The sequence below is a fragment of the Vipera ursinii genome, assembly GCF_947247035.1.
Source record: "Vipera ursinii genome assembly, chromosome: W".
Taxonomy (NCBI): domain Eukaryota; kingdom Metazoa; phylum Chordata; class Lepidosauria; order Squamata; family Viperidae; genus Vipera; species Vipera ursinii.
The window spans coordinates 21211658-21228204 of NC_139522.1; the positions used below are offsets into that span (position 1 = coordinate 21211658).

The window sequence follows — 16547 nt, forward strand, 5'->3', positions numbered from 1 at the left end:
TCGCGGTTTCATCCGGCCCTCGTATTCGCCAGTGTCTGCACCCGTGCTCTTCGTCAAAAAGAAGTCCGGCGAATTACGGCTTTGCTGCGATTATAGGAAACTCAATGCCATCACGGTGCGTAATCGTTACCCGCTGCCCCTCATCCCTGAACTCTTGGACCGACTCCGGGAGGCTAAGATCTTCATGAAACTGAACCTGCGTGGAGCTTACAACCTCGTCAGGGTTCGGCCGGGTGATGAGTGGAAGACGGCATTTAGTACTCGTTATGGACATTTTGAGTAAACGGTGATGCCGTTTGGCCTGACCAACGCCCCCGCCGTGTTTCAGCATTTCATGAACGACATTTTCCGGGATTTGTTGGATCAGTTTGTCGTGATCTACTTGGACGACATCCTGATCTACTCCCCATCATGAGAGGTGCACCATCAACTTCTCCGTCAGGTCCTGCAGCGACTCCGAGAACATCGGCTGTATGCCAAATTGGAGAAGTGCCAGTTCTACTGGGTGACCATCGATTTTCTGGGTCACCGCATTTCTCCTGAAGGCATCGCCATGGAGCCGAGTAAGGTTGAGTCTTTGCAGAGTTGGCAACCCCCACGTCGTGTGAAGGATGTTCAGCGACTTCTTGGGTTCGCCAACTATTACCGAGCTTTCATCCCTGGGTTTGCTGCTTTGACAGCCCCCCTCACCCGGCTCCTGCAGAAGAAGACTCGGTTTCAGTGGAACGCACCAGAACAACGGGCTTTCCAGACTTTGAAAGAAGCCTTCATGAAGGAGCCCATCTTGAAGCATCCTGACCCGCAACGGCCGTTTGTCGTGGAGGCGGACGCCTCAGACATTGCCATTGGGGTGGTGTTACTCCAGGCAACGACACCCAGCGGTACCCTCTTCCCTTGCGTGTACCATTCACGAAAACTGAACCCTTCGGAGCACAATTATACAATCTGGGAGAAGGAGCTGCTGGCCATCAAAGTGGCGTTCGAGGCCTGGAGGTATCATCTGGAGGGAGCGCGGCATCAAATCGAGGTCCGGACGGACCATCAGAATTTGGAAAGCCTGCAGACCACTCGGAATTTGAACCAACGCCAGATCCAGTGGTCTCTTTTCTTTGCGAGGTTCGACTTCAGAGTTCGGTACATACCTAGCGGGTACAATCAAAGAGCGGATGCTCTGTCCAGGAAGCCTGAATATTCCCGAGTGGAAGACAAGCTTCTGCCCAGGACGGTGATCCCCTTCGAGTCTTTTGCTGCGGTGCGGGAGCCGGTTGATATACGGGCTCGGATCCGGGAGGCACAGCAGCAGGAGGTGTGGGTGGTTCAGCGGAAGGAGGAGGTGGGGCCAGATTCTTCTTGGACAGTCACGGATGGACTCTTGTATTATCGTGACCGGCTCTACATTCCGGGAGGGTCACTAAGGGGACTCATCCTCAGCCAGTGTCATGATAACCTGGCGGCGGGGCATTTTGGCCTGTTCAAGACCGTGAACCTGGTCTCCCGTACCTTCTGGTGGCCCCGAGTCCAACACGACGTCCAGTCCTATGTCACTTCCTGCATCCCATGCAGGCAGGCCAAGTCAGCGACAGGGGCCCCGCCTGGATTACTGCAGCCCTTGCCGACACCCAAAAGACCCTGTGGGGCTGTGTCCATGGACTTTATGATGGATTTACCCCCATCCTCTGGTTTTACGACAGTGTATGTGGTGGTGGACATGCTGACCAAGATGGCGCACTTCATCCCCTGTCGCGGCTTACCGTCAGCCCGTGCCACTAGTCATATGTTCATTCAGCAGGTGTTTCGGCTGCATGGGCTCCCTGATAGAGTCGTCTCTGATAGGGGGGCCCAGTTTACAGCCCGCTTCTGGCAGGAGTTGATGCATGCGTTGGATATCAAGATTTGCCTCTCATCCGTGCATCATCCTCAAACTGATGGGGGAACCGAGAAGGTCATCGGTATTCTGGAAGAATATCTGCGCTGCTACGTCAATCTGCAGCAAAACAATTGGGTGGACTATCTGGCCATAGCTGAGTTTGCATTTAACAATTCGCAGCACACCTCCACACAGATGACACCGTTCTTGGCCAATGTGGGATATCACCCCCTGTTTTTCCCCCTTTCTCCCGTGGACTCACCGGAGCCGGCAGCGAACGACTTCATGGCAGAGTTACAGGCGATCCATCGATTGGTGCGACGTCAGTTAGAAAAGGCCAAGGCCGATTACAAAAGGTTTGCTGATCGGTCAAGGCGGGATATGCCTCCACTATCAGTGGGAGATCGGGTCTGGTTGTCCACCAGGAACCTACCGTCAACATGACCGGTGAGAAAGTTAGATCACCGATATTTAGGACCGTTCCCAGTCGAGGCTGTCATCAATCCGGTTGCCTATCGCTTAACTCTGCCACGTTCCCTGCGCATGCACCCAGTTTTTCATCAGTCTCTGTTGGTCCTTGAGCAACCGGCCTGTCCACTCCGCCGAGCGGAACCTGCCCCATCAGGACCTCGTGATGGAGACAGCACCCCCGAGTACGAGGTCACCAGCATCAGGGACTCCCGTTGGCTGAAAGGTCGTTTCCAGTACCTGATTGAATGGAAAGGCTACGGACCAGAGGAGTTCACCTGGGAGGATGCGACCGCCATTCATGCCCCTGCGTTGGTGACCGCTTTTCATGAACAATTTCCATCCCGACCGCATCCGGATCGGCAGACCCAGGGGAAGGGCCCTGTGGTGCGGGATAGTGTTGTGATTCAGGGTCAGCCTGTGGGTTCGGCAGTTGGGTCGGACGATTCAGAGGAGGAGGAGGGGCGTGTTGGAGAGGTTGCTGAGGGTGTTGGAGAGCTTGCAGATGAGAGCCCTCAGCCAGGCCCCTCCCATCTGGTTACGACGCAGACCCAGCTGTGTGAGCCTGACAGCATGGATGAAGATGACCCACAGCTGGCCCTGTTCAAGGACGCCCGACGCAGGAGGCAGTCAATCAGGAGTAAACACAGGAAGGCAATGGGGCACCTCGGAAGGAGGCAGAGAGAAGCCACGCCCTGAACTGTTTAAAAGGGGAATGCGTGGGAGGGCTGGTTTGCTGAAGGCAACCGTTTGAATAGCTCCTGTTTCATGGTTCGTGTCTTGTTTTGCTCTGTTTTATGTTAATAAATTTGGCAGGCTTAGTTCCAGCCTCTTGCCATTTGTAAAGGGGTTGTCCCTGCCTTTTCTGCCGGGCCGGTAGTAGGCTGGTACAGAACATCCCCTCTGACCCAAAATCAAATCTCACCTTTCCCTGGGTTCTGCCATACTCCCAAAGGGGAGGGGGGATGTGCCCGAGGGTTTATTGCCTGTGCTTCTTCTATCTGCTACAATGTAACATTTTGCTTTTGTTTATTGCCTCTGCTTCCACTATCCGCTACAATGTAACATTTTGTTTTCCTGCGTTATATCTGTCTCTGAACTTTCTCTCCCTAAACTGTCAGCTAGAACAAGGGAGGGAATAAGGAATGTAACCTCCATGCCTGGTTTATTTCTACACTCTCAGAGGAAGGCGTGAAGAGCCGCCCGACCATCGCTGTGTGAACCGGAGACATGCCGATGTTATCTCCCCTTTTCCCACAATGGACCTAACACCTGGGGATTGGCCGTCCTACACTGGCCGGACGAACTATGGGGTGGGGTCTTGCTTGGGGATACCTTAACCTATCGCTCTGCACAGGAAATCTCAGGTCCTGTCTATTATGCCTGCTATCAACTACCGTATATACTTGAGTATAAGCCGAATTTTTCAGCCCACTTTTTGGGCTGAAAAATTCCACTTCGGCTTATACTGCAGTCAACAAAAAAAAACTTACCGAGGACTTGTGCGCAGCCGAGGCTTTGGTGCTTCCGGGATTGCGCGCACCTCTCCCAAGCAGCCGCCGTCCGGAGACCTGCCGAAGTTTGGGGAGGTTTGGGGAGGTGCGCGCGCACCTCCCCAAACCTCCCCAAACGTCGGCAGGTCTCCGGATCTCCGTGCCTTGCCTGCCTGCTTCTTTCCGCTGCGGAAAGAAGCAGCCTTCTTTCCGCAGCGGAAAGAAGCAGCCTGCCTGCTTCTTTCCGCTGCGGAACGAAGCAGCCTGCCTGCTTCTTTCCGCTGCGGAACGAAGCAGCCGGCGGCGGAGGCTTGCAGAACGGCGGATCGGCTTATACTCAAGTCACCAACTTTTTCCAGTTTTTGGGGGTGAAATTGGGGGTCTCGGCTTATACTCGAGTCGGCTTATACTCAAGTATATACGGTACTCTTTTTTTATTATTAAAAAGTTTTACAAATTTTTTTTTTTACAAAACTTCCCCAAACCCCCCCCACCCCAAACCCCCCTCCCCCCCACTTCCCAGAGCTGAATACAGGGTCATAAATATAATAATCATATTCTAACTAAAATTATCCATTATAAAATTAACCAAATTCATAATGTGCTTTAACATTGATACATTCAAATTATTAGAAACATAATAATAATAACTTAAACAAAATATAATCAATACTAATACTGAAATTAATAAAAATCTAAGATCTACTCATAAGCTAAATGGAACTTTTTAGTCCCATATTTATTCTGAATATAATCTATCCATCTCCTCCAAACTGAAATATATCTTTTTTGCGAATGATCCTTCAAATAAGCAGAAATCTTAGACATTTCTGCAAGATTCGATACCTTAAGTACCCATTCTTCTATAGAAGGCAAACTATCCTTCTTCCAATATTGTCCCACCAGTAACCGTGCTGCTATCAAATTCAACATCAAATTAGTTTCTTTAGTGTCACAATCTATAACAATACCCAATAAAAACAATTGCGGAGAAAACTTTATCTTTCTCTTAAAAATCTTTTGAAAGTTCCACCAAATTTTAATCCAAAAAGCTTTTATATTTCTACAAGTCCACCACATATGAAAATAAGTAGCATCTAAACTACCACATCTCCAGCATTTAGACTGTAGGTTAGGATACATGTTAGACAACTTCTTGGGATCCAGATGCCATCTATAAAACATTTTATAAAAATTTTCTCTTAAATTTTGAGCCTGAGTAAATTTAACATTTCTAACCCAGATTACCTCCCAAATATCCAACGGAATTGGTTCCTGTATGTTTTGTGCCCACTTTATCATACAATCTTTAACTAATTCCATTTCCGAGTCCAATTCAATTAAAACATTATATATCCTCTTTATATGCGCACGATTTGAATCTCTAATTTGTTTTAGTAAATTTTCATCTATAATTGTAATGCCAACCTTCTGATCCAGCTTCCACCTAGCTTTCAGTTGGGTGTATTGGAACCAAGAGTAATTTATGTTTTCTTGTTTTAACTCAACTAATAATTTAAGTTGCCAATTATTCCCTTCCAATCTAAGTAATTCCTTATATGAAACCATATCCAAACTCACTCCCATAGATACACCTTCTATCGCGTGTCCGGGAATTCCCCAAATCGGTATTTTATAATTTAACTTATAATAATACTATTTCCAGACACGCAACAAAGCGCTTCTAAGAATATGAGATTTAAAAGCCCTGTCTACCTTTTTGTCATAAAGCAAATATGCATGCCATCCATATACCAAGTCCCAACCCTCAAGGTGAAGTATTCTTTTATTAATTAGATTAAGCCAATTGCTAACCCATGTCAAAACCACCGCATCATAATACAATTTCAAATTAGGCGCCTTGAGTCCCCCTCTTTCCCTAGCATCTTGCAGAATCTTAAATTTGACTCTTGGTTTTTTCCCCGCCCAGATAAATTTATTAATACCCTTCTGCCATTCATCAAGGTTGGCATAATTTTTCAATATAGGTATCATTTGAAACAAAAAGAGAAACTTCGGCAGAACATTCATTTTAACAGCTGCAATTCTTCCCAATAGAGATAATTGTAATTTTTTCCAATTATTTAAATCCTTTTGTATCTTCACCCATAGTGTTTCATAGTTATTCTTATATAATTTTGCATTTGAAGCTGCAATATACACTCCCAAATACTTAACTTTTTTACTATTTCAAAACCTGTTAATTTGATTAACATTTCCCTTTCACTCATAGACATATTCTTAGACAATGTCTTGGTCTTATTACTATTTACCTTAAACCCAGAAACCTTACCATACGGAGTTATAATTTCCATCAAATCTATAACCGATTGTATCGGTTGAGATAAAGTCACAACCAAGTCATCAGCAAAAGCTCTCAATCTATAATCATTCTGTTTTATTTTAATTCCCTTTATCATAGAAGACTCTCGAATTTTAATTAATAAAATCTCCAACGTTAATACAAACAACAATGGTGATAGGGGGCATCCCTGTCTTGTACCTTTTTCAATTTTAAACATCTCTGTTAACCCCCTATTAATTATAATTTGTGCAGTTTGTTGTTGATCTATAGCTTTAATAGAATGTAAAAATCCTTCTCCAAAATTCATTTCCTCAACAACTCTTAATAAAAATTGCCAATTCAATTGATCAAAAGCTTTTTCTGCATCCAAAAATATCAACGCTGCAGGGACTTGGTTGTTTTTATCCAGATATTCAAGCAAATTTACAATTTGTCTTACATTATATTTCATATACCTACCAGATATAAATCCCGATTGATCACTATGAATCATTTGCTTTAAAACTTGCATTAATCTATTAGCCAATACTTTAGCAAAAATCTTATAATCTATATTCAAAAGTGATATAGGTCTATAATTTTTAGGTTGAGTAAGGTCTTGATCCTCCTTTGGAATCAACGATACAAAGGCTGTCCTCCAAGATGGAGGAACTACTCCTCCAGTCTGAATTTCATTAAACAACATCTTTAAAGGTTCAATCATTTAAACCAACAATGTTTTATAATAAATTGCTGTTAATCCATCTGTTCCCGGGGCCTTGCCCACTTTCAACTGTTTAATAGCTAAAGAGATTTCCTCTGATGTCATTAAACAGTTCATCTCAAGTTGTTGTTCTTTTGAAAGCCTAGGAAAATGTGCTTCCTGTAAATATTTATCTATATCTAAAGCTTGTATGTTTTCTCTAGAATATAATTTCGAGTAAAAATCTAAGAAACTCCTCTAAATCATTTTTTGTTGATAGACTTCTTTTCCTTTATATTCTATTTTATCTATAGTACGTAATTTCTGTTTCTTCCTTAATTGATAAGCCAACCACCTACCAGGCTTATTAGCGTTACAAAAGGCATTATGCTTAGCATAAAGCAAATTAGTTGCTACTTGGTTAGCTATTAACATACTAAATTGTTCTTTCAATAAATGTATCGAGGTCCTTAAATTATTATCCAATGGATTCAAAATAAAATCTTTCTCCTTAGATTTAATCTCTTCCTCAAGATCTTTACGTTTTTGTATTTGCCTACGCCTATGAGCATTATTCATATAAATCAAGACCCCTCTCATGTACGCTTAACTAGCATCCCAAACCATTCCCATCGATGTACCTTTATGCATATTTATAACAAAAAATTCTTTCAAATGTTCTCTACATTTCTGCAAAAACACCTCATTTGTGAATAAATTTTCATTCATTCTCCAGGATCTTCTATTATCATCTTCAGCAAAAAAAACTCCAACCAAACAGGGCTATGATCCGACAATGTCCTAGGAAAAATCTTAACATTCTTAACCCTAGAGAGAAGATCAGTAGTAATTAAAATAAAATCAATCCTAGAGAAAGATTTATGTCTATCCGAAAAAAAAGTAAAATCTCTGTCCTTCATGTTCCTTTCCCGCCATACATCTCTCAGCTCCAAATCCTCCTTCAAATCAAAAAAGGCTTTGGGCAGTTTCAAATAATTAGGAGGGTTTTTAGAAGATCCCTTCCTATCTTCAAATGAGTCCAAAACTCCATTCCAGTCCCCCATCAAAATAACAGATTTATAATCCAATTCGATTAGTCTTTGATGTAAAAATTTAAAAAACGTTTGCTGTTGTTGATTTGGAGCATATAATCCAATAAGAAGAACTTTCTTTCCTTGTAGCAACAGTTCAATACTAACATATCTCCCTTATATATCCGATTCAATTAATCTAGCCGAAAAATCTTTTCTTAGATAAATGACCACTCCAGCCTTCTTGTCCGGAGCAAAGGCTGCAAAATGTGTTCCCAGCCGGGAATTAACCAAAAACATTTGGTCCTTTAAAGCAATATGAGTCTCTTGTAAACAAACAATGTCATTTTTATGTTGTTTCAAATAGTAAAATACTTTCTTTCTTTTCTGTGGTGAGTTTAAACCATTAACATTCCATGTCAGGAACTTCACCATCTCTGGTGACCAGGAGCCTTTGGAACATGACCTGAAGATCACCTGTTGCTCTCTTCGGGCGTGCTCCTCCCACGGGCTCCGAAACAGCCGCATCTTGTGTAGTTAAACCAGATACAAGCTTCTGTTTTTGCTCTTTTTCCTTACGCTTGTATGCAGCCCTAGTCATCCTCTGTTCTCTCGGGTCCTCTTTTAACACCAAACTCTGCTCCATAGTCTCAGCCTGTTGCATCTCCTCAAGAGGCAGTGACATTGCCCCTTCACTCAACTGTTCTTCTGTTCTTTTAGCTCAAGGAGACGGTGGTGAACCTGCTTTAAGGACCTTAGTATAAAAATCTTTTGCTTTTGAAATTGTGTTCAACCTATACCTCGTACCTGCATAATTTACCACAATTCCAATGGGTATTTCCCATCTAAACTGAATTTGTCGCTTCTTAAGCTCATCAGACAAAAAGGCGAAGTCTTTCCTTTTTCTAAGAATTTTAGGAGGTATCTCCTTTAAAATTATAATATCTTGGCCTGCAATTTGAAATCTTTCCCCGTAGAAAGCTTGGATGATTGCATTTCTAGTTGATCTCCTGGAGAAGTAAATCACTACATCTCTAGGTAAATTTTTCTGTTTAGCAATTCCATAACTGAATCCACACAAACATCCAGGCGTTCAATATGTGCAGCCAAGCCCTGAAGTGCAAGCACTATATCCTCCCTCATCTGCTTATTTTGATTAACAAATTCTTCTTTTGTTTCCTTTATTTCTTGCTGTAATACTTGTGTTGATTGCATCACAACTTGCTGAATAACTGCCAATGTAAATCCAGGTGGTGGTGGGGATGGTGGATGTGCTGTAGGTTTCATTGTAGCTTGCCCTGCAGCTTGTGATAAAGGTGAAGAAATAGCACTTTTAGAAATTGGAGGACCTCCCCCACGCCTTGCAGCCATCTCTTAAGTTTCGATTTCCTCTTTCTTCTAGCAGAATCAAAGTTCAGGAAAAAAAAAGGGAGGAGGGAGAAAGAATAAAAGTTTTCCTCCCAAATTCCTTATAAAAAAGGGGGCAAACTCTCAAATACACAAAATCCGGTACTGGTTAGAATCAATTACAAACTGTATCTCAAACTATGTTACAAAATGTAACAACTTTCCAAAACTGTCAGTTCATACAAGAAAGCAACATTCCAGCGCCATTTTTGCTCCATTTCAATCAGCTTAAAACTTGAAGAAGATAACGAATCTGAGTTAAAGTTAAAATCCAACTTGAAAATTCAAATCCTCCTGTTTCGCTCTGCCTGCTTCTCAGAAAAAGATACTCAGAGTCCCATCTAAGCAGCAGATGTAGTTGTCGCGTCTGGTTCCACTCCCTTATGGAAGTGAAAGCGTCCTGGGAGCGGAGAGAGCCTGGGCTCCAAGGGAACTCACCCTATCCATCCCCGAACTAGGTGAGGAATTGACAGGGGAGCTCTACCTCTACCCAGACAGGCTCGTCTCTCCCTCTTCTCCCGAGGGAGAGACTTCGGCGCCACGGAACAGCTGATATTCGCTGTCTCCTAGTGCTTAACGCTTCCCAAGGTCGGGCGGCTTCTGAAACGCCGCCATTCGGCGCGGCAGTGCTACCGGAAGTCCGCTATCAACTACTCTTAATAAAAGTTCCTGTTGGAAGAAATTGTTTCCAAGAGTTCTGCTTTCTTAAGATGTGGGATTGAAGTGGGTCCTGAAATTACACAGGATCTGCAGTAATAGTCAACCTGGAAGGAAGACCCTTACTGGGGGACTTTGCAAAATCCACAATGTCAAACAATGGGGCAGGGAAGGAAGAACCCACCGTGAAGGGGGAGCCCTCCCTCTGGCCGGGACCCTGCCAGCTGTCGGGATCCGAGACATCCTACTCCTCGGAAGAAGTAGTGGTGGAGATGCGCAGCCAAAAACCTTGGTGGTCGATGGACGTTGGAAAGAAAGACGAGTGGGAGAAGAGGTCAAGGAAGGTAACCCTGAGACCAACCTGGATGGAAGCAAGAAATGGAGAGATCCCTTCATCTTAGTGAAGAGGAAGGAGATCGTGCAGAGCACTCAAACTGGATCTTGGGGAAAGCTATTTACCTGATGAAAAGAACCCTCAGCTCTCTCCGGGATGAGAAGCCTGAACCCCGCGGCCGCACCATTACCTTGGTCTGTAGCCAGAGAGACAATGAGGGGGAATCTGAAGCTGAAGTCCCGGGGTCGTCCACCAAGACCGCTGAGACAGCAGCTACTGCTTCGGCAGCCCCCACTGCCCACTGACCCGCAGCTGCCGATCGAGATGGGAGACATCACCAACGATGATGAAGGCACTGATCCATCCAAAAATTCCCACTGCTGGACATGAAATTCGAGGGAGAATTGCGATGCTTGGGGTTCTTCCTAACCCAAGTCCTCAGGTACATGGAGGAATATGGACGAGATATCCCCAACAGCAAAGCCCGTATCTGGATTGTGGAATCCGCTCTGGATGGGGTAGTCACAGACTGGATGGTGGACCTGCATGGGTCCAATGCCTCAGAGCTCCACAACTTCAACCACTTCATGTCCTGACTCAGAAGGTGATTCAAGGACCCCCTGGCTGACCGAAAAGCCCATGAGAGGATCAAAACAGTGAAGCAAGGCAGATGCCCAGTAGCCAAATATACGCAAGAATTCTGGGCCATCGTCAGCAAACTGAACTGGCCAGAAGACATCCTCCTTAGCCACTTCAAGGACAGCCTAAACTATGACCTGTACGATGCTTGCCTACCCTGAGGGGGACCCACACCGACTACATGAATGGTATGTCCTGGGAGATGAAGCAGAGATCAACCTACTGAAAAGGTACTGCCAAGGAAAACTGTGGGGCCACTCACCCCCTGAATCATTGCACGAACCAGCAAAACCACCGGCCACAGCCAAGATGTCAACAGGCTGTTTCAAATGTGGGAAAGAGGGGCATCACGCTGTAGAGTGCCGCTTGAAAGCCCCTCAACACAACCCAGATAGATCACCGGCCAAAAAATCAGGGAAGTCCCCAGCCAAGCCACGAGAACCGCCATGAAGGCAACAGAGGCTGTAGAGTCCCTGCCCTCTGTCAAGCATGGGCAGGGAACTCCAGCATACACCACAGGGGTACCAGATTCCTTGGCCAACAACTCAGAGGACGAACCCCTGTTAAGTGGACCCATCGCACCCATCCTCAAGACAGTGACTATATTAGCCCCCTCCATGCCCAAAGCTGTCAAATTGAAAGCCCTAATAGACTCTGGCTGCACCTGCTACCTCATTAGCACGACGCTAGTGGGGAACTTGGTCATCCCATTGAGGAGGCTGAAACAGCCAATCTCATTTGGCCAGCTAGATGGGTCCATAGCGGGGGGGGGGGGTGTGTGCCAGCTACCCTAGCCACTTTACCAAACCATCTATCTCTGGGGGACCACGAGGAAGACATAACGTTTGTAGTAACCCCAGGCATGGAATGCCCAGTGATCCTAGGGCTGGCATGGCTAAAGAAGTGGAACCCCCGGGTAGATTGGAGAACAGCAGAGCTCAGATTCCTGAAAGGGGATCGCGCGAACTCAACACCCCAAGGAGCCCTACCAAACCCAGGAGTGGAGAAAGCATTGATGGGAGAGGAAAAGGGGTTACCCAAAATACCAGAGGAATACCGAGAACTTGCTGAAGTTTTCAGCAAGGAACGGTTGGACGAGCTCCCTCCTCACCGATCCATGAACTGTACCATAGAAATCAAACCCGGGGCAAAACTCTCGAAGCCCAGATTGTACTCCATGAGCCCTAAAGAGCAGGAGGAGATGAAAAAAATTGATAGACAAAAACCTAGAAAGGGGATTTATCGAAACTGCCAAGCCCAAAGTAGCTGCTCTGGTCCTTTTCAGAGAAAAGAAGGATGGCACTTTGCACTTTTGCGTGGATTACCACGCCTTGAATGCAATCAGTAAAAACAACCTGTACCCCCTACCCCTTATGAAGGACATGTTATCCCACCTATCAAAAGGGAGAATTTTCACCAAACTAGACCTAAGGGAAGTGTACTACCACGTTAGGATTAAGGAAGGGGATGAATGGAAAACTACATTCAATTGCCTGATGGGATGCTACCAATTCAAAGTTTTGCTGTTTGGACTGCAAGGGCCCCCCACAGTATTTATGCAATTAATCAACGAGGTGCTAAGGAAGCGCCTATTCAAGGGGGTTCTGGTTTATTTAGATGACATCCTTATCTTCACCGAGACCAAAGAGGAGCATGTCAAACTGGTCAGAGCGGTTTTATAAAAGCTGCAAGCTGCCCGCCTATATGCCAAACTATCGAAATGCAAATTCCACCAGGAAAAAAATAGATTATCTGGGTTATCGCATATCCCCACAGGGCATTGAAATGGACCCCGAGAAGGTTAGGGCAGTATTAGAATGGGCACCACCCTGCACAAGGAAGCAACTGCAAAGCTTCCTGGACTTCACAAATTTTTACCGCCAATTCATCCCTTTGTTTGCTCAGATACCCCTGCCCATCACAAACTTGTCAAAAATGAGGGGGAAAAACTCAGTGAAACCCAGCCAGCCACTGAAATGGACAATAGAATGCCAAGTGGCGTTCAAAAGATTAAAAAGACTCTTTTCCGCTGAACCCGTACTGAGGCACCCAGACCCAGATAAACCTTTCATAATACAGGCGGACACAAGCGATGCGGCGGTGGGGGCTGTACTATTACAAGAAAATGACGAAGGGGCACTGCAACCATGTACGTATATATCCAGAAAACTCTCTGAAATGGAGCAACGTTGGACGGTGTGGGGAAAAGAAGCGTATGCTGTGAAATGGTTGTTGCTCACGTGGCGCCACTTCCTTGAAGGGAACAAAATCCCTTTTCAGGTCTGGATGGATCACAGAAATTTGGAAGCACTAAAAATGCCCAGGAAACTCACCCCTAAGCAAGCCTGCTGGTCCCAGCACTTTCACCAATTCCGCTTTACGCTCAAACACTTGCCGGGGGGGGAACTTCCTGGCAGATGCCCTGTCTCGCATGCCCCAATAGCCACCGGTTCTAAACCACTCATGCCTGAACCACAATTAGCAGCACCACTAACCACCAGGGCCCAAGCTAAGGTAAAGCTGCAACTGGGTAGCCAAACTGGAATGAATTCCAAAAAACCTTAGAAACAGATGAATGGTTCCAGAAGAATAAACACGTGTGCACGATTAAAGATGGACTGCCATGGGTGGGGGAGAAGTTATATATACTAACCACCCAGAGAGCCACTTTCATGCAGCTGTGCCATGATACAAAATCAGCAGGGCATTTCAGATTTGTAAAAACACTACATTTAATCAAAAGACAATTTTGGTGGCCATCCATGAAAAAGGACATAGAAAGCTACGTGGCCAGCTGCCCAAGTTGCGCAGCTGCTAAGAGGCTGCAAGGGAAATCACCCAGACTGCTATAACCAGTGGCGAAACCCTCGGCCCCATGGAAAGAAATATCCATGGATTTTATAGTGGTGTTACCAGAAAGCAGTGGAAACACTGTCATCTGGGTGGTTACAGACCTGTTTTCAAAACAAGTGCACTTTTTTTGTGCCAGGAATTTAGAGGGCCGGATGCCATGATCTTGGTTTTTTTAATGTTAAGTTTCAACCCATGTTTTGCACTCTCCTTCTTCACCCGCATCAAGAGGCTCTTTAGTTCCTCTTCACTTTCTGCCATTAGAGTGGTACCATCTGGATATCTTAGGTTGTTGATATTTCTCCTGGCAATCTTAATTCCAACTTTTGATTCATCTAGCCCTGCCTTTCTCATGATGTGCTCTGCATATAAATTAAATAGGCAGGGCGACAGTATACAGCCTTGCCGGACTCCTTTCCCAATTTTGAACCAATCAGTGGTTCCGTGTCCAGTTCTCACTGTTGCTTCTTGACCCGCATATAGATTTCTCAAGAGACAAATAAGATGGTCTGGTACTCCCATCTCTTTAAGAACTTGCCACAATTTGTTGTGATCCACACAATCAAAGGCTTTAGCATAGCCAAAGAAGCAGAAGTAGATGTTTTTCTGTAACTCCCTAGCTTTCTCCATGGTCCAGCATATGTTGGCAATTTGATCTCTAGTTCCTCTGCCTCTTCGAAATCCTGCCTGTACTTCTGGTAGTTCTCGATCCACATACTGCTGGAGTCTTTTAAGATTTTGAATAGCTCAGCTGGAATACTGCCACCTCCACTAGCTTTGTTGTTGCTCAGATTTCCTAAGGCCCATTTCACTTCACATTCTAGGATGTCTGGCTCGAGGTCAGTGACCACCTCATTGTGATTATCAGCGACCTTAAGCTCATTCTTGTATAGTTCTTCTCTGTAATTTTGCCACCTCTTCTTAATCTCTTCTGCCTCTGTTAGGTCCCTGCCATTTTGGTCTTTTATCATGTCCATCTTTGCATGAAACGTTCCCTTCATGTCTCCAATTTTCTTGAAGATATCTCTGGTCCTCCCTATTCTATTGTTTTCTTCTATTTCTTTGCACTGTTCATTTAAGAAGGCATTCTTATCTCTTCTAGCTATTCTCTGGAATTCTGCATTCAATTGGGTGTATCTTTCTCTTTCTCCCTTGCCTTTCGCTTTCCTCCTTTCCTCAGCTATTTGTAAAGCTTCCTCAGACAGCCATTTTGCTTTCTTGCATTTCTTTTTCTTTGGGATGGTTTTAGTTGCTACCTCTTTTACAATGTTGCAAACCTCCATCCATAGTTCTTCAGGCACTCTGTCAGATCTAATTCCTTAAATCTATTTGTCACCTCTTAGTGAAACTATTCATGCAGCAAATCTACAGATTGCATGGGGCACCCGAACGCATCATATCAGATAAGGGAGTGCAATTCACATCAGAGTTTTGGAAAGAATTTCTGTCCCTCTTAGGAACCACCCAAGGACTGTCATTTAGTCATCATCCTCAGACTAATGGATTAACTGAATGTTCGAACTCAGTACTTGAGCAATATTTAGGGTTCTTTATTAATTTCCAGCAAACGAATTGGACGGACCTACTTCCTTTCACAGAATTTGCCTATAACAATGCAGTCCACTCCAGTACAGGCTACACTCCCTTTCAAGTAGCCACCGGTCAAAGTTTTAACCCTATACCAGAACTAACTCCAAATGAACCGGCAATCTCATCACTGAAAGAATGGCTATCCCAATTACAAAACACTTGGACAGTGGTTAGGAAAGCCTTAGATGAAGCTACACAAGCACACAAAACACAAGCGGATAAAAAAAGCGTCGAACCTAAACCATTCACTGTAGGGAAATGGTATATTTGTCTACAAAATACCTAAAATCCCTACAACCCTCTAAAAAACATGGTCCAAAATATATAGGACCTTTTCCAATTAAAAGAATCATAAACCCAGTAACAGTAGAATTAGAATTACCAAAGAACCTCAGACAAATACACCCAATCTTTCACTGCAGCCTGTTGAAACGAGAACAGCAGTCGCCCTTACGGCCAAAAATTCCCCCTCCACCACCTCCAATCATGGTTGAAGGAGAACAACACTTTGAAATAAAAGAAATCCTAGATTCTAGAAAATACCATGGAGCAACCCAATACCTAGTAGTGTGGAAACACCTTCCCTTCTCACAGAATGAGTGGGTCCACAAAGGTCACATTAGAGCACCCAAACTGTTAAAAAAGTTTCATACAGAATATCCAAACAAACCCAACTAACCTCTAAACCTGTTTTGTTTCTCTACAGGTGGATCTCTCCTATTTTTAAGGGGGACAGGATGTCAGAACCCATTCCTATTTCATTTCTATCTATACCCTCTGACCCAAAATCAAATCTCACCTTTCCCTGGGTTCTGCCATACTCCCAAGGGGGAGGGGGTATGTGCCCACGGGTTTATTGCCTCTGTTTCCTCTGTCTGCTACAATGTAACATTTTGCTTTTGTTTATTGCCTCTGCTTCCTCTATCCACTACAATGTAACTTTTTGCTTTCCTGCATTATATCTCTCTCTGACCTTTCTCTCCCTAAACTGTCAGCTAGAACAAGGGAGGGAATAAGGAATGTAATCTCCGTGCCTGGTTTATTTCTACACTGTCAGAGGAAGATATGAAGAGCCACCCGACCATTGCTGTGTGAACCGAAGACAGGCCAATGTTTTTTTTTTTATTGAAAAGTTTTAAAAATACAGTTTTCCTTTAAAAAACCCCCTTCCCCTTCCCTCCTCCCCTCCCTACCTCCCCCCTTCCCCCCCCTCCCCCCCTCCCT

General features: G+C 44.7%; 1 long non-coding RNA gene across 1 annotated transcript in view; it reads left to right on the forward strand.

The window, feature by feature from the left end:
- Positions 1 to 4163: 4163 nt before the first annotated feature.
- LOC310648312 overlaps positions 4164 to 16547 on the forward strand; it is a 255610-nt gene continuing 243226 nt past the window's right edge. The window contains exon 1 of the long non-coding RNA XR_014494061.1: positions 4164 to 4251. This is a non-coding gene — a long non-coding RNA (uncharacterized lncRNA). The remainder of the gene's footprint in view (positions 4252 to 16547) is intronic.